The sequence below is a fragment of the Pongo abelii genome, chromosome 4 (genome assembly GCF_028885655.2).
Source record: "Pongo abelii isolate AG06213 chromosome 4, NHGRI_mPonAbe1-v2.0_pri, whole genome shotgun sequence".
NCBI classification, from domain to species: domain Eukaryota; kingdom Metazoa; phylum Chordata; class Mammalia; order Primates; family Hominidae; genus Pongo; species Pongo abelii.
This window is the reverse complement of record NC_071989.2, coordinates 15,482,100-15,500,942: the sequence shown is the minus strand read 5'-3', so window position 1 is coordinate 15,500,942 and position 18,843 is coordinate 15,482,100. Positions and strand designations below refer to the sequence as shown.

Sequence of the window (18,843 nt, the reverse complement as noted above, 5' to 3'; positions counted from 1 at the left end):
AGAACAGGCTGGAGGTCTCAAACTTCCTGATTTTAAAGCCTATTACAAAACTACAGTAATCAAAACAGTGTAGTTCTGGCATAAAGACAGACATATAGGCCAATGGAGAATATAGAAGCCAGAAATAAACCCTCACATATATGGTTCATTGATTTTGACAAGGGTGCCAAGACTATTCAATAGTGAAAGGACAGTCTTTTCAATACATGGTGATGGGAAAACTTAATATCTACATACAAAGGAATAAAGTTGGACCCTCACTTTACACCATATATAAAAATTAAAATGTATTAAAGACACAGTAAGAGCTTAAACTATAAAGCTCTTTAAAAATATATAGAGGTAAAACTTTGTGACACTGGATTTGGCAAAGATTTCTTCGACATGACACCAAAAGCACAGGCAACAAAGGCAAAAGTAGACAAAATTCAGTACATAAAACTGAAAAACTTTTGTGCATCAAAGAAAACAATCAACGGAGTGCAAATGCAACCCAGGGAATGAAAGAAAATATTTGCAAATTACATATCTGATAAGGAGTTAATATCTAGAACATAGAGGTAACTCCTATAACACACACACACACACACACACACACACAAATACAAAAATGGGCAAAGAATTTGAATAGAAATTTCTTCAGATAAGATATACAAATGGCCAGTAAACACATGAAAAGATGCTTAACATCACTGATCATTAGGGAAACGGAAATCAAAGCCACAGTGACATGCCACCTGATATGGTTTAGCTGTGTCCCCACCCAAGTCTCATCTTGAATTGTAACTCCCACAATTCCCATGTATCATGAGAGGAACCCAGTGGGAGGTGACTGAATTATGGGGGCAGGTCTTTCCTGTCCTGTTCTCGTGATAGTGAATCAGTCTCAAGAGATCTGAAAATGGGATTTTCCCTGCACAAGTTCTCTCTTTACCTGCTGCCATCCATGTAAGATGTGACTTGCTCCTCCTTGCCTTCTGCCATGATTGTGAGGCCTCCCCAGCCATGTGGAACTGTAAGTCCATTATACCTCTTTTTCTTTCAGTCTTGGTTGTGCCTTTATCAGCAGTGTGAAAGCAGACTAATATACTGCCTCATGACCACTGGGATGCCACTATCAAAAAAATAATAACAAGTGTCAGCCAGGATGTGGAGAAATTGGGACCTTTGTGCATTGTCGGTGGGAATGTAAAATGGTGCCACTGATATGAAAAACAGTATAACAGTTCCTCAAAATATTAAGAAAATAGAATTGCCTTGTGATCCACAATTCTACTTTTGAATACATACCCGAAAGAATTGAAAGCGGGCTCTCAAAGAGATACCTGCACACCCATTTCATGGCAGCATTATCTATAATAGCCAAAAGATGAAAGCAACCTGAGTGTCCATTCACAGATAAATAAATAAACAAAATGTGGAATATATATATATATATATATATATATACACACACACACACACACAATGGATTATTATCAATTCTTTAAAAGGAAGAAAATTCTGACACATGCTAGAACGTGGATAAACTTTGAGGACATTAAAGTGAAATAAGCTAGTTCCAAAAACACAAACACTCTTTGATTCCAACTTCTACGACATACCTAGAGTAGTCAAATTTTAGAGACAGAAAGTAGAGTGATAGTGAACAGGAGAGAATGCGGAGTTGTTTAATGGACATAGAGTTTCCATTTTGCAAGATGAAAATGGAGTCCTGAGATCGGTTGCCCAACAGCAATAATGCATTTCACACCACTGAACCGTACATTTTAAAATGTTTAAGATGGTGAATTTTACATTATATGTATTTACCACAACTAAATTTTTATAAGTTAAAGAGACAGAAGAGTATTAAAGTGATTCAAAAAACATCATCAAGGGCTTCTTCAGCCGTCTCTTCTTTCCAAAGCCAGTATATCCGCAGTTTAAGGCAGGAACGGCAAACAGATTCCAATTCATGGACAGTCCCTAATCTCTGGTCACTGGCACATCCTACTGAGGATTCTCAGGGGCATGGAATGCAGCAAATCACTGCGACATCTGCCCTGGCATTGGGAGGAGAGGGTGGTGGCCTGCATGCCAATTTTTTGCCATGCATGGTTTATGGTTTACAGTAACCACTTTCACCACAGTGGTGTCCTTATAACCACTGTAAATACTAGGGCTGAGTTTACTGAAAAATTCCCACTATAGGAACAATGAGAATTATGCCAATACCATCAATCCTCACTTCTCTGTTTTAAAGAGGCAGTCGGGGAGGGCCCCAGTTGAGCAATGGAATAACATTTAGACCCACAATTTTGCTTTGTTGTGACCAGCATGGCCAAACCTTCCAAGAAAATACAAATACAAAACCCTCAAATCATTGTTTTAGTTGTGACGAATATGGTCAACCTTCAGAGTGTAAACAAGTGAGGAGCCTTTCACTGAGTCTCGACTTCATCTCAGAAGTTACCTGGAATAGTTAGACCTGAAACAACCCTGACACCTGGAGAGGCCAACTCTCAGACCTGTAACCTCTGCTAGCCGAAATGCCAATATTAGCACAGAAACAAAAAGACTGTTGGAGACTTTTATGTTTTGCTGTTGCGAAAACTTGAAATTAAAGTAATTGTATCAAAATTTTTGCAAGATATGACTGTGTAAATTAGTTTTCTATGAGCATTTATGATCAGTGTAAATGATAATCACTTGCGCATTTATGTGTATGCACGCATGTGTCTTAGGCCAAGGGAATCCCACATCATTGAGAATCACACAAGCAACATAAAAACCAGTGACTTTTGGGATGAGCTTTTAAAAGGCATTGGGGTCAAAAGACTTGAATTATTCATCCCAGAATCCAAAAGCTCAGAAAAATTAATGGTTAGTAATTACCAAGGGACCAAAAATTAGGCATACCTATTTGTCCTGTAACACTACAGCTAAGGAAATAAAGCTTTGATCAGAGGTTTGTATTCAAGGACAGTCATTGCAGCATTATTCACAACTTGAAACAACTTAAACATCAACCAAAATATAACTCCTAATAATGTATGAGAGGATAAGATAGCTTGTTAATATTTTTCAAGAAGATATTGAAGAACCAAGAAAAATACTCATAATGAGCAGTGAGAAAACAGTATCCATAGAGAAAAGATGATATTGATGTTTAGACTAAGCAAACACGGAGAGATAAGAGCCAACTGGGGCCAAATATAGAGAAAGACAGAGTCAGAGGAAAGGCAGACACGAAGAAAACTGAAAGAAAATACATCAAATTACTAATAGCAGTTATCTCTGTTGATAACTTTTTGTCATATTTTTAAATATTTCACACCTTGTGCCAAGCAGCTGTAACTTATATAATTAGAATATATATAGTTTATATATTTTATATATATATATATATATTTAAGCAATGTAAAAGGACAGGTAGTAGAATTTGCAGGTAGAATAGTTACACCCAAGGAAAGGCAGCCATAGCAACAATTACTTGTCTTGTTCAACTCAATTCAAGCTCCTAAACAATGAGAACTTACCTATATTCAGGAAAATACAAAGAAGAATAAGACATTGTCCCTAGCCATGTCCCCCACCAAAAAAATTCCTGAGTTGGTTACGACTCAACATATCAATAACAAATTTTAAAGGCATCTTTATATTTTACCATTCTCCTCCAACCATAAAAATCTGAAAAGCAAAATGGATAGCAAGCCAACAATTTTGGCTAGGGGGAAAATTATTTTGCTACAGTTTTGTGGGCATGGGGGTCGCGGGGGGTGGGGTAGAGGGAAAAAGAGGAGAGATGGGAGTTCTAGTAAAAATCAAGCACTATAACTTCTTGGACCAAATTATGAATTATGGAGTCTAAACACTGGGTCTAACATAGATATCAAATCTAACATAGATATCAAATCGTCAGCTTTAATACTGAGAAAAGGCAACATGAGCATGTCCAGTTACTTCCCCCAAATTCATGGGATACCTATAGTAAGGGTAAAAGTATCAGGCCAGGAACGTTACTCTAACTTAGGTGCCTTCACATGAAAACAAAGTAAAGACAAAAGCAGTTTCCACCTCCACCTCAACACATGATTACCAATTCCTGATGAAATTTTAAATTCTAAAAATGGCAGCTGTGGTCAGGGAAGCAGAAAATGTTATATAAGACACTAGACTTAAGTAAGAGTTTTTTCAAACTCTGCTTCAGCTATTTAGAAACTCTACAACTATTAAGTGAAAGTCCAGCCTCCTAACCACTGAGAACTTTGCACATCTATGTAAAGAAAAAAAAACACTATTTGTCTCAGAGTCCCCACCCTACTTGCCTCACAGAGTCGTTTTGAGGCTCCAAAAATTGAATGCACAAAAATGTTTTACAAACGCAATTGTGCTATGCAAATTGCATTTTTCCAAACCTGCTGAGCACATCATTTGAAAGAATATCATGACATTTCAGCTCCCTTATTCAGACAAAGTAAGTAAGCCACTAATTTGCTCGAAAATCTCTGTGCATGAAACTGCTCACATTACACAATCTGCCTTTACAAAGACATTTCCTTCTGCAACAGCAGCCAGGAAACTTCCGAGCAAATTGGATGGTCCACATCCAGGCGACCTGCAAACCAAGACATAAAGAAACATGGGCGAGTCTGAGTCCCCATCCACAGCCTGGACGTGTCTTATGGAGAGTGCTACTGTAGCTTAAGTGATAAATCATCAACTAGAGAAATATAAACACTGGTTACACAAACAAATTCAATTTAAGAGTTTCTTAATGAACCTTTAACGAGTTACATGTGGGCTGTAAATGCCCTGGAGGCTGCCTCAAAGTGTTTGCTTTCAGGGAAAGAAAAACAAAAATGCATCAGTTCCCCTCATCTTATGATTCATCTCATCAGCAAAATGCAATAGAAACAAGTGATGTTTGAATCAAAATGCTATTTCCAAAGGAGGAGGAATGCATCTGCCATTGATAAAGAAATGGACAAGCTGAGAAAATGTAATTCTCTAGGTTAGGACAGAAAGGAACAAAAGAACACTGATATGTTTGTTATGAAGAGTGATGATTTACGAGAAATTCAGACCTTTTCATTTACCACACATGGTGGCATAATCAAAGTGACCCTTTTCCTTTCCTGACAGTTCGAACTTTAAAATTATAGGGTTTTCCTCCTCAAACTTTTTCTTTATTGGCTAAGATTTAAAACACACACACACACACAAAGCATTTGACTTGGGAGGAAAAAGATAACAATTTCAATTTGTATAATGAAAGGCTAGATAACAAAAGGGGTGCAACCTATGATTTTTCCACCGTGGCCCAGACCTACCCACAACATTTCCATTTCCTGAGAATGGGAAGCACAGAGCCAAAACAGATAGGTCACAGGACCAGTAAAACAAGATTTACCAAAACATGTACCAGATGGAGCCTATTTCTATCACCTCAAGGTACTTTACACTGTCAAGATGAGACACAGGGATTCATTTATTATGTCAATGTCCTTACACAGGACATACCAAGATTTGTCTTCACATACCAAGATTCTGACCTCAGAGAATGTAGCTAAGGGCCAGGTCCACCCAGCTGGCACCACACAACCAGCAAATGGCCCATGAATGAATCACAATGGGCAGCCAGGATGGACACACTGGATGCTTCAGTGGACACAACCAGCCTTCAAGAAGCACGTGGACCTAGAGAAAGCTCTGCCACCTACATGCCACAGCATGTTCATGCCGAGAACTGCAGGTACCTCTGTTATTTGTTGACTTGACTTCGCTTTGGGGAAAGCCTTAAATATCTGTATAAGGAAAGTCCTCCCTCCCCAAAATATAAAACCTCTAGAAGACACTTAGAACAAAGTCTCCCAGACTAGGTACGTCGAACAAAACCTTCCATCCATCCCGTTGGCTGTTTTCTCTACACCCTGGTTTGAATCTCCCCCAGGAAATGCTCCACTGTTAGTCAGCATGGATATGTTGTCATTGGAAGATCAGGGTGAAAATATACCTGGTATAGGCAAGCATTAAGGTACGGCAGAGGCCCTTCCTGGGGCAAAACTACTTGAGTCTTTGTTGCCCTAGTGTTACCCTCTATCAAATGCTTTCACAATATTACCTATATCGTTGTTATTAAGAAGATTGGATTTCATTCACAGAAGTTAAGCAGTTACAACAGTGCCTAGCACAAAGTAAACATGACATCAGAGTTATATATTATGATGCAGACACTAATTCATGCATCAGAAAGAAATTTTCAGCATATTTTATATGCTAGAGAATGCTTTTGATACAAAGACACAATAATTTCTGTCACTTGTTAAGCACCTACTATGTGTCAGGTAGTGGGCTAAACGTTTTACATTTGTCTTATTTCATGTCACAGGGAAAAAAGAAATGGCTTATATTGACAGACTACCATCAATGTGCCAGAGAGGTCTTCTTATCTCATCTTAGAGGTGAGAGAACAAGTCAACCCGCTGGTAAACGGGCCAATCAGAAATGAAATCAGGTATAGAGTACCACCATATTTATGTTCTTTCCACTATGTTGCTCCATATACTCATTACATACATATGAAGAATTATTGTTTTTCTATAGTATGAAACCGGAAGCAGACCAATGATTTCCTGGACACACACACACACACACACACACACACACGCCTAATATGGAATCTGTTTTTTTTGAAGGAGAAAACCTGCCTATGCATCTAAGGCAGAAGGGTCTGACTGTCATGTGTATCTGCTAAGAGGCTTTCTTTGGCTATTTTTAATACACCTACACAGTATTTTTAAGGACAAAGCACCTAGGTTGCCATTGTTTGGTCAGTTTCAGAATCTTAGCAACTCAGGACAGGCCACTCTTAACATTTATATTACCCACAGACCTGTCCCAGAAATTTGGATTTAGTCCTTTGAGATTCTGAGAAAATTGATGGGGAAAGTTTCCAATTATGTTTGGAATTTTTTTCCATTGTTTTCAGATACAACCTAAATGTCTCACAGGTTTCCAGGACAGTTTATGTAATTTTCTGGTGTGTTGTTAGTCTTTGTTTTTGGCATCACCCGAGCTTGAGAGATGAGTTGAAGTTTTAAACCATGGAAGCAAGCAACCTCATCTCCAGTCAACTCAATCTTTCTCATCTGGGAACCAGCATCCCCTCGGCCACCAGGCCTGGGATGGAAGTGAAATCATTACCGCTGTCTTTGATGATCAGGAAAAGGAACTTCATTAGCTACTTTCTGTCCTCATACATCTTTGGGGCACAGGGTTCAGAATTTATTGCAGCTGTAGGACAGAAGTTAGGGAGTATGAAAGGAAGCTAGGAAATATGATTTCATTTCCCTATCCATTTCTCACTGAAAGGATGATGGATTTCCCATTCACTCCCGAACAATTGCTCCTGCCTACCAGGCTGTACTCACCAGGAAATGGTGCCTTTTCTAGGAATCCTCCATTCTCCTTGCCCTTTAGGGCCTTCCGCTTCCATCTCCACCCAACAAAGGTCACAGATTTCTGCAGAAATAAATGGTAAAGGTATCTGGCCAGCCTGTAGTAGCTCATCAGAAAATACCTTCCAACCCTAGTTGCACCTTAGCATCACCTGGAGAGCTTTGTAAAACTAGAAATGTCCAACCCATCTCGACAGATTCTGATTTCATGGGTCTGGGGAGATTCCTGGGGACTTATAGATTTTAAAGTTCCCCCAAGTGGTCCTAACACACAGCCAGTGGAAAGCCACTGCCTGATTTGAAGGTCGCTGTTTCGCAGGATGAGTGCCTTGGTCAGTTTCTCTTCTTTACCTGAAGGTTAAACTCCATTTGGGGTTCCCTGCTGCTGCTCAGAAGTCACCCTGGGCTTTGCTTCTCTGCAGAGCCCGTTTGAGTAGGAGGTTACCGGGATTGGGTGTTTATTTCTTGTGATGGTTAATATTGAGTGTCAACCTGATTGGATGGAAGGATGCAAAGTATTGTTTCTGGGTGTGTCTGTGAGGGTGTTTGTTGCCAAAGGAGATTAACATTTGAGTCAGTGGACTGGGAAAGGCAGACCCACCCTCAGTCTAGGTGGGCACCATCTAATCAACCATGCCAAAGCAGCCAGAATAAAAGCAGGCAGAAAAATATGGAAAGACTAGACTGATTTCGTCTTCTGGCCTACATCTTTCTCCCATGCTGGATGCTTCCTGCCCTCAAACATCGGACTCCAAGTTCTTCAGCTTTGGGGCTCAGACTGGCTTCCTTTCTCCTCAGCTTGCAGACAGCCTATTGTGGAACCTCACCTTGTGATCGTGCGAGTCAGTACTCCTTTAAAAACTCCCGTTTATATATACATCTATCCTATTAGTTCTGTCTCTTTAGAGAACCCTAACTAATATATTTTCTCAAAACCGATTTGGCCCATAGCTGTTTGCCACTTAGACCCCCAAATATGGAACCTATACAGAGGAGGTAAGGCACTAACGGGCCACTTGCCTCAGGCTCCAGAGAGCTGGAGGGTCTTGAATGCAGACTCCTGGCCTTATCAATAAATGAGTGGGTGCATGCAGCCAGGAAGATATGCTACCAGCTTTGAGAGAATATTTTTATCTGACAACTTTAAACATGACTCCCATTCATAAATTGTACCACCTAGAGTGTACTATGAATTCACATTTTATCATAGAATTAATTTGTGAATGACACAATTATAAAACATTGTTGGATGCATCAATGAGTTAAATTGCAGACATTTTAAACTCATCGCAAATTCTGCAAATCTGCTTTAGCTTCTTTCCTTTTTAGTATCTTGGAGAGGTGACAGCCCTACCATATCTAGCCTAGCTCACAGACTTTACGCATCTGTGGTGTCACAGGCCTCCACTATCCATGAGGGGATAGGAAACTAAGCCAGCAATTCCTCCACCCCTCACCCCTTCTATCAGAGAATGGGTGTGGTATGAGACACCTAAGACCAATATTTAAGGAGGTGCTCATTTGAAAGTACCAATCTTGCACTTGCACAAGAGTGAGGGCCTCCTTAATAAATACTGCACCCTGGATGTACAGGTACTGAGCCAGCACACTCATGCTCACCTATGCATACACATTCACATGTGCATGCACACACACACACTCACACACAGGTCCAGCCATCTCAATATTAGTGTGATGATGAAAATCCTGATATAAAGCACCTCACTGAAATGCCTCTTACTCAAAAGAATGTTTTGCATTTAAAAGATATATTTGATCACCAATTTTCTAGCATAATAATGAAAAAAATTTAAACCTTTTTATTGGATAGTAGTAATCCTGAACTGGTTATAAGGTACACGGAGAACAAGTAAAAGAGGAAAAAATGTTGTTCCAGGGTTGTTGGTATGCAGCGCCTGTCCTTGTAGATCTATAAGCAGGGAAGAGCCACAGGGACTCTTGGCAGCTAAGCTGCTGAGACTGTTAATTACTACTTTTGTTTTTATTAACGGGAGTTTTCACGAAAGTTAAAATATATGATATTCTTTGAATGGTGGAGATGAGAAAACAGATCCAATCTAATCCAGCCATGCTGGAAGCTATGTTTGTAAAGACAGGCCTGTGATTAATCCTGAGGCAGTTTTGGTGAAAAATATGAACTCCAAGAAAGTATCATTCTGTCCTTTCTTTAAAATAAAATATTGTTTACTTCAGTTTGCCTTTATCATTTCAGTTCATCACCAGTTTCCATTTTAAAAAGCCTCCTGCATCATTCTCTGCACATATGCAGCAGATATAGACACACAAGCACACCCCTAAGGAGACAGCCCACTTGGACTCAAGGACATTCACTGTGGCAGCTCTCTGAAGACAGAATTATTTCTTTGGCACAGAAAAGCGTGCTGTTCCTTAAGAGGACATTAGAGGAGAACAACTTGTCTCCCTACTGAACCCTTTGCACAGATATCTTCTAGAAGGACTTGTTCCTCACCCACTGGCCCTTGATTCTGTCTCACTACTGAATGAGGCTTGTCCACCAAACAGCTTTAAGGATGGGTGTGTGCTCCGGAGAGAGCAGGAAACAAGTGAGAGCCGGTCTGCTTTCTGTGGGTCAGCCAACGTCTCCGCCAGTCCTATGACTGTCATTTCACTGAGGATTGATATGCCTGAAGTCACTACAAAAACAAATGATGCTCTAAAGCTCATTCTGCCCTTGCATGAAGAAGCCAAAAAAATCGGGCTCTAATCTATTTTAGAATTGGCATAATGAGACAAAAGAGTCCACTGTGGGAAATTTTTGCTTATGCAATGAAATTTTTACTCTCCAGCTTTTTAACTATTAAATTTTTTTTTTAATTTTTGACTTTTATGAATGAACAACCAATGGGATTACGGTTGGAAGGTAGTAGAGTTTTTTAACAGCTAATGAAGTCCACTACCAATAATGGCAGACTCCCCAAGCTCAGACCTCTGCTCTGCCAGTTGACTGCCTATATTTTCTGGGATGAGCTGTTTGGCCTCTCTGCTACACAAATTCTTCACCTGTAAAATGTAGACGATAAAAAGTCCTGCCTCAACTACTGTGGTAATGACTAACTGTGTTAATGGATGCCAAGTGCTTAGCACAGTCCCTAGCTTAAAGCAAGGGCTGAAAATCAAGCTTTAGTTATAAATAATATTGTTAAGATTTCTTAAATAATGTGTCAGAATCCAAGATCCCTTAAAGAAATCTTCTAAAGTATATTTAATTATTTATCAGAGTGCAAGATCCTTTAAAGAAGTCTTTTTACCCGATCTTTTTTGAAACCATCAGCCTATCTGAGAAGGCCAACAGTCGCCCTTTATGGAGAATTAATACAGAATTTATCAGCAGAAGTTATTTTTCATGCATATTATAGCTTCCAATTACACTAAAAGCTTGTCTATTTTAACTCAGAGCCTTCACTTTGATGTTAACTGTGAAGTTTCATGTTTCCCTGTCATTGTTACAATCAGGACAATGTGGGTCTATCCCTCAGGGCTTGGTGACAAACACTATTTTTAAAGGAAGTGTTGCCCTCAGAAAGAAGAATAAAAACAAATTCTTAATAAACAATGACGCTATTTTCATGTAAATATCTGTAAGGAAAATTGGCATCAAAGCTAAAGGGGAGATGACATGCAATGAATTTGTTCGGCATAATTAAGGTATTGGGTAAGCACAAGGAAGGTGAAGTCTCTGGATCTGAGCATTTTATTCTTGGCTCAATATTCTTTTCATGTGATGCTCTTGGATGAGCAACTTCAGTCTCTCTTTCCCCCTCAGGAAAGCCATAAATATCATCAACATTAACTTAAACTTCACCCTGTTCCTGAAGTAATATGAGACTTTGGTTGAGGAGGATACAAGGCATCGTGAAGGTGAACAAACCAAAAAGCATTTAAAATTGCTTCCTTTTGCACATAGAAATTTTTCTCTTCTCTGGCCAACCTCTCCCAATTTGAGAAAAAGTTAAATTAACTTTTTTAACTCACAAGAATGAAAAAGTACTACAATGGGACTTGGCTATTACTTGGAGAGGTATAGTATGGGAATACATTATTTGATACCCATTAGCTAACACATTAGCCGTTCCAATTTGCAAGAATCTGAAATCTATGATTCGAGATCCTGATTCTAGCATCTCTGACTTTCCCTGCCCCTACATGGTTATTCTTACATTACTAACCTCACAATTAAGTGCTGAATGTGTTGACATCACATTTCTGTAAAGAATGTTATTTCATCATCAGGTGGGATCATCCTTACCTGTTTCTCCTTTTGGAGGGCAGATCAGAACATGATGATTGGAGAAGAATGAAATGTGATTAATAACTCTGTGTAAACAGGCCTTGCAGCACCCTGATTGAGCCTTTCTGATTCTTCCTGATAATCTCTATTTTTAAAAAAAGAAAGAAAAAAGAAGAATATTTCCCTTTGAGTTGTAGGTAGAAAGGTAGACGAGAAGTCTGAAAAGTATCAGTTCTTTGTCTTGGTAATTACCATTGATCTCTAGCTTCCATCAGAACCATTTCAGAACTCAGGGACATTTTCGGGATTCAGGGAGAATCCAAATTGAATTGAGTTTGTTTCTGTATCACTGACCAGCAGTGATGTTGAAATGATTGATACAGTCTATTCCGCAGATAAAATCCTTGTTATGCTACTAAAGGTGACTGCTACCTTCAGGCAAAGGGCTTGGTTACAGAGTCAGGCACATCTGGGTGATAAGCTTCACCCTACCAAGTACTGGTTGTGTGAGACCATGGATGATTGCTCTGTCTCACTGAGCTGAAAAATATCTAGCTCCTAGGACATAGTTAAGCTTCACACCACTGGAACAGGCATGGCTGTCAATGGACATTCAATAAACCTAACTTTTCTTCCTACTAGAATCAGTCCCATGGAGGCCCCTCTAGTGGCATGTATCAACATACCCTAATTCTGTGGTTTCTTTTTAGTTTCAATGACAGAGAACTCATCCAGGGTTTCTTTGAACTGTTCTTCTTAGACTATTAGTTCTACATGCCCGGTAAACTACAGTTCTTTTTCAGCTCTTTACACAATAACTACATTAATATCATGGCACTTTCTATTTTTTCAGATGGCTGCTTCAAGAAAGGTATAAAAGCTATTGGTGTCAAATTTACTTAAATTATTACGTTTGTCAATCGAGAAAAATGATGAGACAAGTCTCAACCATTTTAGGAGGTTTATTTGCCCAAGTTAAGGACACATGCCTGGGAGACAGGTCTGTGCGTTTCTCCGAAGATGATTTTGAGGACTTCAAATTTAAAGGTGAAAGGGTGAAATATTGAGAAGTGCACAATTTTCATGTAAGAAGAGGGTAGGAAAAAATAGTCATTCATGCTTTTGTCTGGCTCAGTGGATCTGCATTTTTTATATGAGATAACATAGACAAATGGGGCAGAGGAAAAATGCAGGGAATCTGCATTTTTTTTTTTTTTTGAGACAGAGTCTTGCACTGTCACCAGGACTGTAGTACAATGGTGCAATCTTAGCTCACTGCAACCTCTGCCTCCCAGGTTCAAGTGATTCTCCTGCCCCAGCCTCCCAAATAGCTGGGAGGTGCCCACCACCACGCCCAGCTAATTATTTTGTATATTTAGTGGAGACAGGGTTTCACTATGTTGTCCAGGCTGGTCTCCAACTCCTGACCTTGTGATCCACCCACCTCGGCCTCCCAAAGTGATGGGATTACAAGCGTGAGCCACCATGACCAGCCGGAATCTGCATTTTTACATAAGATAATATAGACAAAAAGGGGCAGGGGAACAATCAGCTATGTATTTGTGTCTGGTGAGCAGGGGGGTGACTGCACCTGTAAAGATAATCTATCAATTTACATTGACATGGTGAAATCTTAACAGAAACACCTTAGGGTAAAGATCTTGCAGCTCACTAGGAATTTCCTTGTGGGCAAAATATGGGGGAGGCATGTAGCTCTTCATCTTATAGCTATCTCATTTAGGGACCAAAAGGGGGAGGCAGGTTTGCATGACCCAGTTTTAACTTTTCACTTTGACTTAATGAGTTTGGGGTCCCAATATTTAATTTCCTTTCACAGGTTCTCTTTCGCCCTGATGGTTCCCAATGAGTCAACAGGTAGAAAAGTCCTTTGTAAATTCAGGATATGCCATCATCGATATTGTTATAATGATATTAATTCCCTTAATAAAGTAAATTTCATAAATTGAGACACCACATTAACATCATAATTCAATGCTCTTAGCAAGAGCTTCTGTCATGAAAATTTTTTAGCTTGTAAGATACCTTTTCCAGCCAGAGTATCTCATGAACGTGTTCTTTGGCAAACAATAAAGCTGGGTGCTCTGGGTGATTAAGAAACCACATATTGACTGGGTGCAGTGATTCACACCTGTAATCCCAGCACTTTGAGAGGCCAAGGCAGGAAGATAGTTTGAGGCCAGGAGTTAGAGATCAGCCTGGGTGATATAAGTCAACACTGTCTCTACCAAAAATAAAAAATTAGCTGGGCATGGTGGCACATATCTGTAGTCCCATCTATTCAGGAGGCTGAGGTGGGAGGGCCACTTGAGCCAAGGAGGATGAGGCTGCAGTCAACTATGATTGTGTCACTGCACTCCAGCCTGGGCAACAGAGCAAGATCCTATCTCAAAAAACAAAAAAAGAAGAAGAAAACAGAAGACGACCTGTGGAGTTGCCCTGTGTGCTAAAAATCTAAAATATCGAACATCCTGCAAAAAGAAAGGATGAGAACCTATCAGGCAGTAGTGAGGACTCATGGCTCAGCCATTTGAAGGAAGCAGCGATCAGGTCAGAATCATTCAAATCTCCAACACTACTGAACTCATCTCAGTTGAGAGATTTAGTACTAAGTTTCCACCAGATGAAAACAATTCTCTTTCATTCAATATTTACACCATCTTATATTTTACATTCTTTGAACCATAAAAGAGTATGTCTTCTTGCTTAATCTGTTGTTTTGAAATCTTTCTTCCTGGCAGCATAGCTACCATTAGCTATTGTTTAATGTTGGAATCCTTACATCCTGGAGGACACTGGAACTACTTTAAAGGCAAAATGGGACGCCCTGGCCAGTTCCTAGCCTAACGACCTGAGATGGTGCAGTTTGCTAACATGTTGAAAGGAACAGATGTTAGAAGCTGTGGTAACTTCATGCAACCAATCAGGAAATAACAGCCTTAATGCATTTCTAAATTATTCCAATCTTTTCCTAATTTTAAAGTTTTATAAACAATTGGAAAAGATAGGGGCTGTTATAAAAACTTTAGCTCTAGTCATTACTTTCCAGGGTGATAAAGTGTGTTCCACTTTGGGGAAAAAAACTTAATCAGTGATCAAATGCAAATCTTAAGAATGGAGTCTGTAAATATACAACAATAGTGTATCATGAAGTCAGAGGCAAAATACTGACTGTGGTGTTTATAGGCAGAACAATAGGCTTCACAATAATTCATCCCAGTTCACAGTTAATCCGTGGAGCTTTCAGAAAATCAGAAACAAAAAATAATCCATAATTGCAGGTCAGGTGCAGTGGCTCACTCCTGTAATCCCAGCACTTTGGGAGGCCTAGGTGGGCAAATCACTTGAGGTCATGAGTTTGAGACCCACCTGACCAATATGGCAGAAACCCCATCTCTACTAAAAATACAAAAATTACCTGGGCGTGGTGGCATGCACCTGTATTACCAGCTACTCAGGAGACTGAGGCAGGAGAATCACTTGAACCCAGGATGTGGAGGTTGCAGTGAGCCGATATTGGCCACTGCACTCCAGCCTGAGTGACAGAGCAAGACTCCATGTTAAAAAATAATAATAATAATAATCCATAATTGTGAAATAGCAGAACATACACTAACCACTAAGGCATACTAAGGCAGCCTATGACAATTTAGGTTCATAGGTTCCAGTCCAAGTATGAGCTTTTCTATGCACACCACTGCATCTTTACACAGTAGGAAGCCATTTTGCCGGTTGACCTGATAAATGAGCTAGGGATTAATTCTGCGGGTTCGCCCAGTGGAAGACAAACATTTGCACTTCACTCAGCCCTGAATAATCCAAAGGTTATACTGTTCTAAAGGGATAATCCATTAAACACAGTTGCTCAAGTGGCTGTCCATTTGGGGAAGAATTTATCAGGAGGCTGTCAGAGAAAAAGACCCCAAATGATGCGTCACCAGACATCAAGCTCACCTTGCAGAAATGAAAAGAGTCCTGCCAAAGAGCCCACACTGGAGACAAGGACAAGCAGATTTATGGAATAAGGGACACATTTGCAAGAGGATGCCAGAGCAGCCTCCTAACCTCTTCTCAAGCTTTGGGTCTGGCTTCAGCAACACTGAACTCTCCTACACATTCACAATGATCTATAGCCTCAATTTGAAGCTCATCCAAAGAAAATTGCATAGTCATCAAGTTTTGTTCCTATTAGACTCCTGTGGAATTTACTGAGTCTCCACTGGACTTGAGACAAAGATGACTTTGGTTTGCTTTGTCAAAGGGTCATCAAAATCATACATTTCAGTCATCTATTTCAGTCATCAGATCCTTGCAGAGTATAAAAGTCCAGCCTACATAATGGTTAGAACCTACACAATGGTTCTAAATGAGAAACATTTTCTTCTTTGATTTTTAAGGTTGATGGATGGATCATGGTAACATCCAAAAATCCATAATTCTGTGGATCCATATAGGAGGCAAGAATATTCATTGTTAGTCGTATTCAGAATGTGTACCACAAATAGGGAGCATAATGTGGAATGCAGTTTGTATTTCTTACATAGTAAATGTAGTGGGTCATGGATAACAAAGAAAAATGCCAAGTGAAGTCCTTGCATTAACACATAACAACAGAGACAGCTGGAGGAAAATTACAAACTCAGTGGTGGCACAGACAAGAAAATACTTCAAGTTCCATGAGAATATTGTTATATAAACTGGTTGAGCTCTAGGCAAGGGATATAACAAGGACAACTCATATTGTCTTTCTCCCAATCCACCTTCCAAGTCTTTGTTTCAAATATTTTGGATGTCCAACACAGTATCCGATCTGCCAGCCTTCTGCCATTGAAGTTTGCTTTGTCAATGGTTCAACTACACTCTCATGTCTGCCTTCCCAGTAGAACAATGTTCTGAAACAGTGCCATCTTGTGGTCACTCCCAGACAGAGCATGAGCTCTAGGTATCTTCAGAAACCAACCGCCCAAGAGGAGAAACTTGGAGATGAAGTTTTCACAAACAGGAGTGTCAGGAATTGGGGAGATGATACACTCTCAAATGTGAAGTAAATTGTCCAAGGTGACTCATCTAGCAAGCAGCATTTATTTAAAATAGAATTTACTTTAAAAATTATAGCAGTACTTCCAAAGTGCTGAGTGTGTGCAAAGCCAAGTCGCCATTCTGGGAAAGACAAAATAGAATTAAGGAAAACATAAAACATGTCTCAAGAAGATGTCTGCACCTGGTGGACACTCAGAAGACAATTGCTGATCTGTGAGATGAGTTCTACATGTGGCATTCCAGAAAAGAGACAGTCTTAGGGATCGTGTTCTCCAACTTGTTATTTACAAAACTTTCAAACCTTCAAATAAGCAGAATGAATAGTCTCATGAAGCACCTGTACTCTCTTTCCTTAGATTCACCAACTGTTAATATTTTGCTATGTTTTCTATATCTCTCTAGTTTGATCTCCTTTTTTTTCTTCTGAATGGTTTGATAGCAACTTATAATCATTATAAGACCTCACCCTGAAATCCTTATTGTCTCCAAAAATGTCTTTCACAACTTCTTTTTTTCCAACCTAAGATCCACTCAAAGTTCACACACTGCACTTGGTATTATGGTTTTTATGTCTCTTCAGTCTCTTTAAATCTAGGACAGCCCTTCTCCACCACCATTTTTGTTTTTCATCACATTCATGTGTCTGGAAAAACCCAGACAGGTGTCTCTCTCATCTCCCACATCTTGGATTTGTTCCTAAATTTTGACTTCAAAAGACAATGTCAACTGACACCCATATTTCCATTCATTTTCACTAAATATGAAACCATTTTTTCTGTAGGTTTTCAGGAAATGCACTGGAGTCCCTCTGCGAGGATCCAAGAGATATTTCTTTAAACAACTTCCTGTCTAGGTAAAATCTTCAGGGAGTGACACAGAGCTCCTGGGATCTTCTGGGAGAAGGTCCCAACTGCTCACAGCTGGAAGTTACTATGCACGCTCCACTCTCTTCTGACCTACAACTACACGAACAGAAATTAAAAGCTTATTATCTCATTTTCAGTCTTATGTTCACAGATATTTTGGTCAAAACTTCTCTTTAAGTAAAAGAACAATAACATGACCCAAGATTTCAAATCTTCTGAAATCTATCAAACTCCAAAGATGAGCCCAGCCTGTTTTATATCCTTTCCTACCTTCTCAGAAATGATTATTTGCACCTGACTGTGAGAGCTCTTTGCTGCAAAGCATGGTCATATTTTCCATTATTTTTAAACTGTGTATCTTCCATCAGCCAGGTATACAATCCATCCAGATTGAGCTCTTTCAGGTTCTGCTTTGTGCTGGTATGCATAAGTGTTTAAGGTATTACATGAAATGAGAATCTGATAGTTTTTTTCAGTTATTTTACTAGCACATTAATCTGGAATATAGAACTTATCAATGTAAAGAGATCCCAGATGCTGTTGCATTCCCAACACCCTATCTGCCCAATCCTCCTTGGACTGTCCAGCCAATATCTGACGCCCACAAGTAAAAGGCTGTGCTGGCCCCAGAGGCACCCTGATTAACCAGGGATAGTAGCACCTGCTTGTCCAGTGGTGTGACCAAGGCCAAGAGTTGGTCTCTTCTAGCCTTAGTGCTCAGTCAGTTCCTTTGTAATGTTTGATGACTAGATAATTACAACCTGGCCATTCCCAGTTGCCTCTTTTCCATGGAGCTAAATTTTACACTGGCACTAAACCATTTCCTGACACCAAGAGTAAGAGTACTTACAAACTCATCAGAAAAGCAAACAAGCGAAAATGATGAGCTATGATTCTGGAGTCAGATATACCTGAAATTCCAGTTCTGCCCATTTCTAGATGAGTAATCTTGGAAGAGTTATATATCTCTCTGTAAAATGAGGATATTATGTACCATTCAGGATGCTTATAAAGCTTAGTGAGATGATGGATATAAAATGTGTTACTTTGCAGGTTTCTTCAACTATCCCAACATGCTTGATATGCTGACTTTAATGCATAACAGCCATTTACAAGGTGATTCATCAGACTCCACCAATGTCATTGATTAGCGAGTTACTGTGAGTGAAAACAAATAGTAGGATTATACAAGACTCTTTGAGAATCT

The 18,843-nt window shown here is 39.6% G+C and overlaps 1 long non-coding RNA gene and 1 other non-coding gene across 2 annotated transcripts in view; both read left to right on the top strand.

Annotated features, from left to right (window-relative positions):
• The first annotated feature begins 5,561 nt into the window (after positions 1 to 5,561).
• Positions 5,562 to 18,843, top strand: part of LOC129059266 (uncharacterized) — a 34,910-nt gene continuing 21,628 nt past the window's right edge. Inside the window, exons 1-2 of the long non-coding RNA XR_008525056.1 lie at positions 5,562 to 5,737; positions 6,374 to 6,446. This is a non-coding gene — a long non-coding RNA (uncharacterized LOC129059266). The remainder of the gene's footprint in view (positions 5,738 to 6,373; positions 6,447 to 18,843) is intronic.
• On the top strand, positions 11,708 to 11,842 carry LOC112133607 (U8 small nucleolar RNA). The gene has a single exon (XR_002915239.1). It is a non-coding gene; the product is annotated as a U8 small nucleolar RNA (small nucleolar RNA).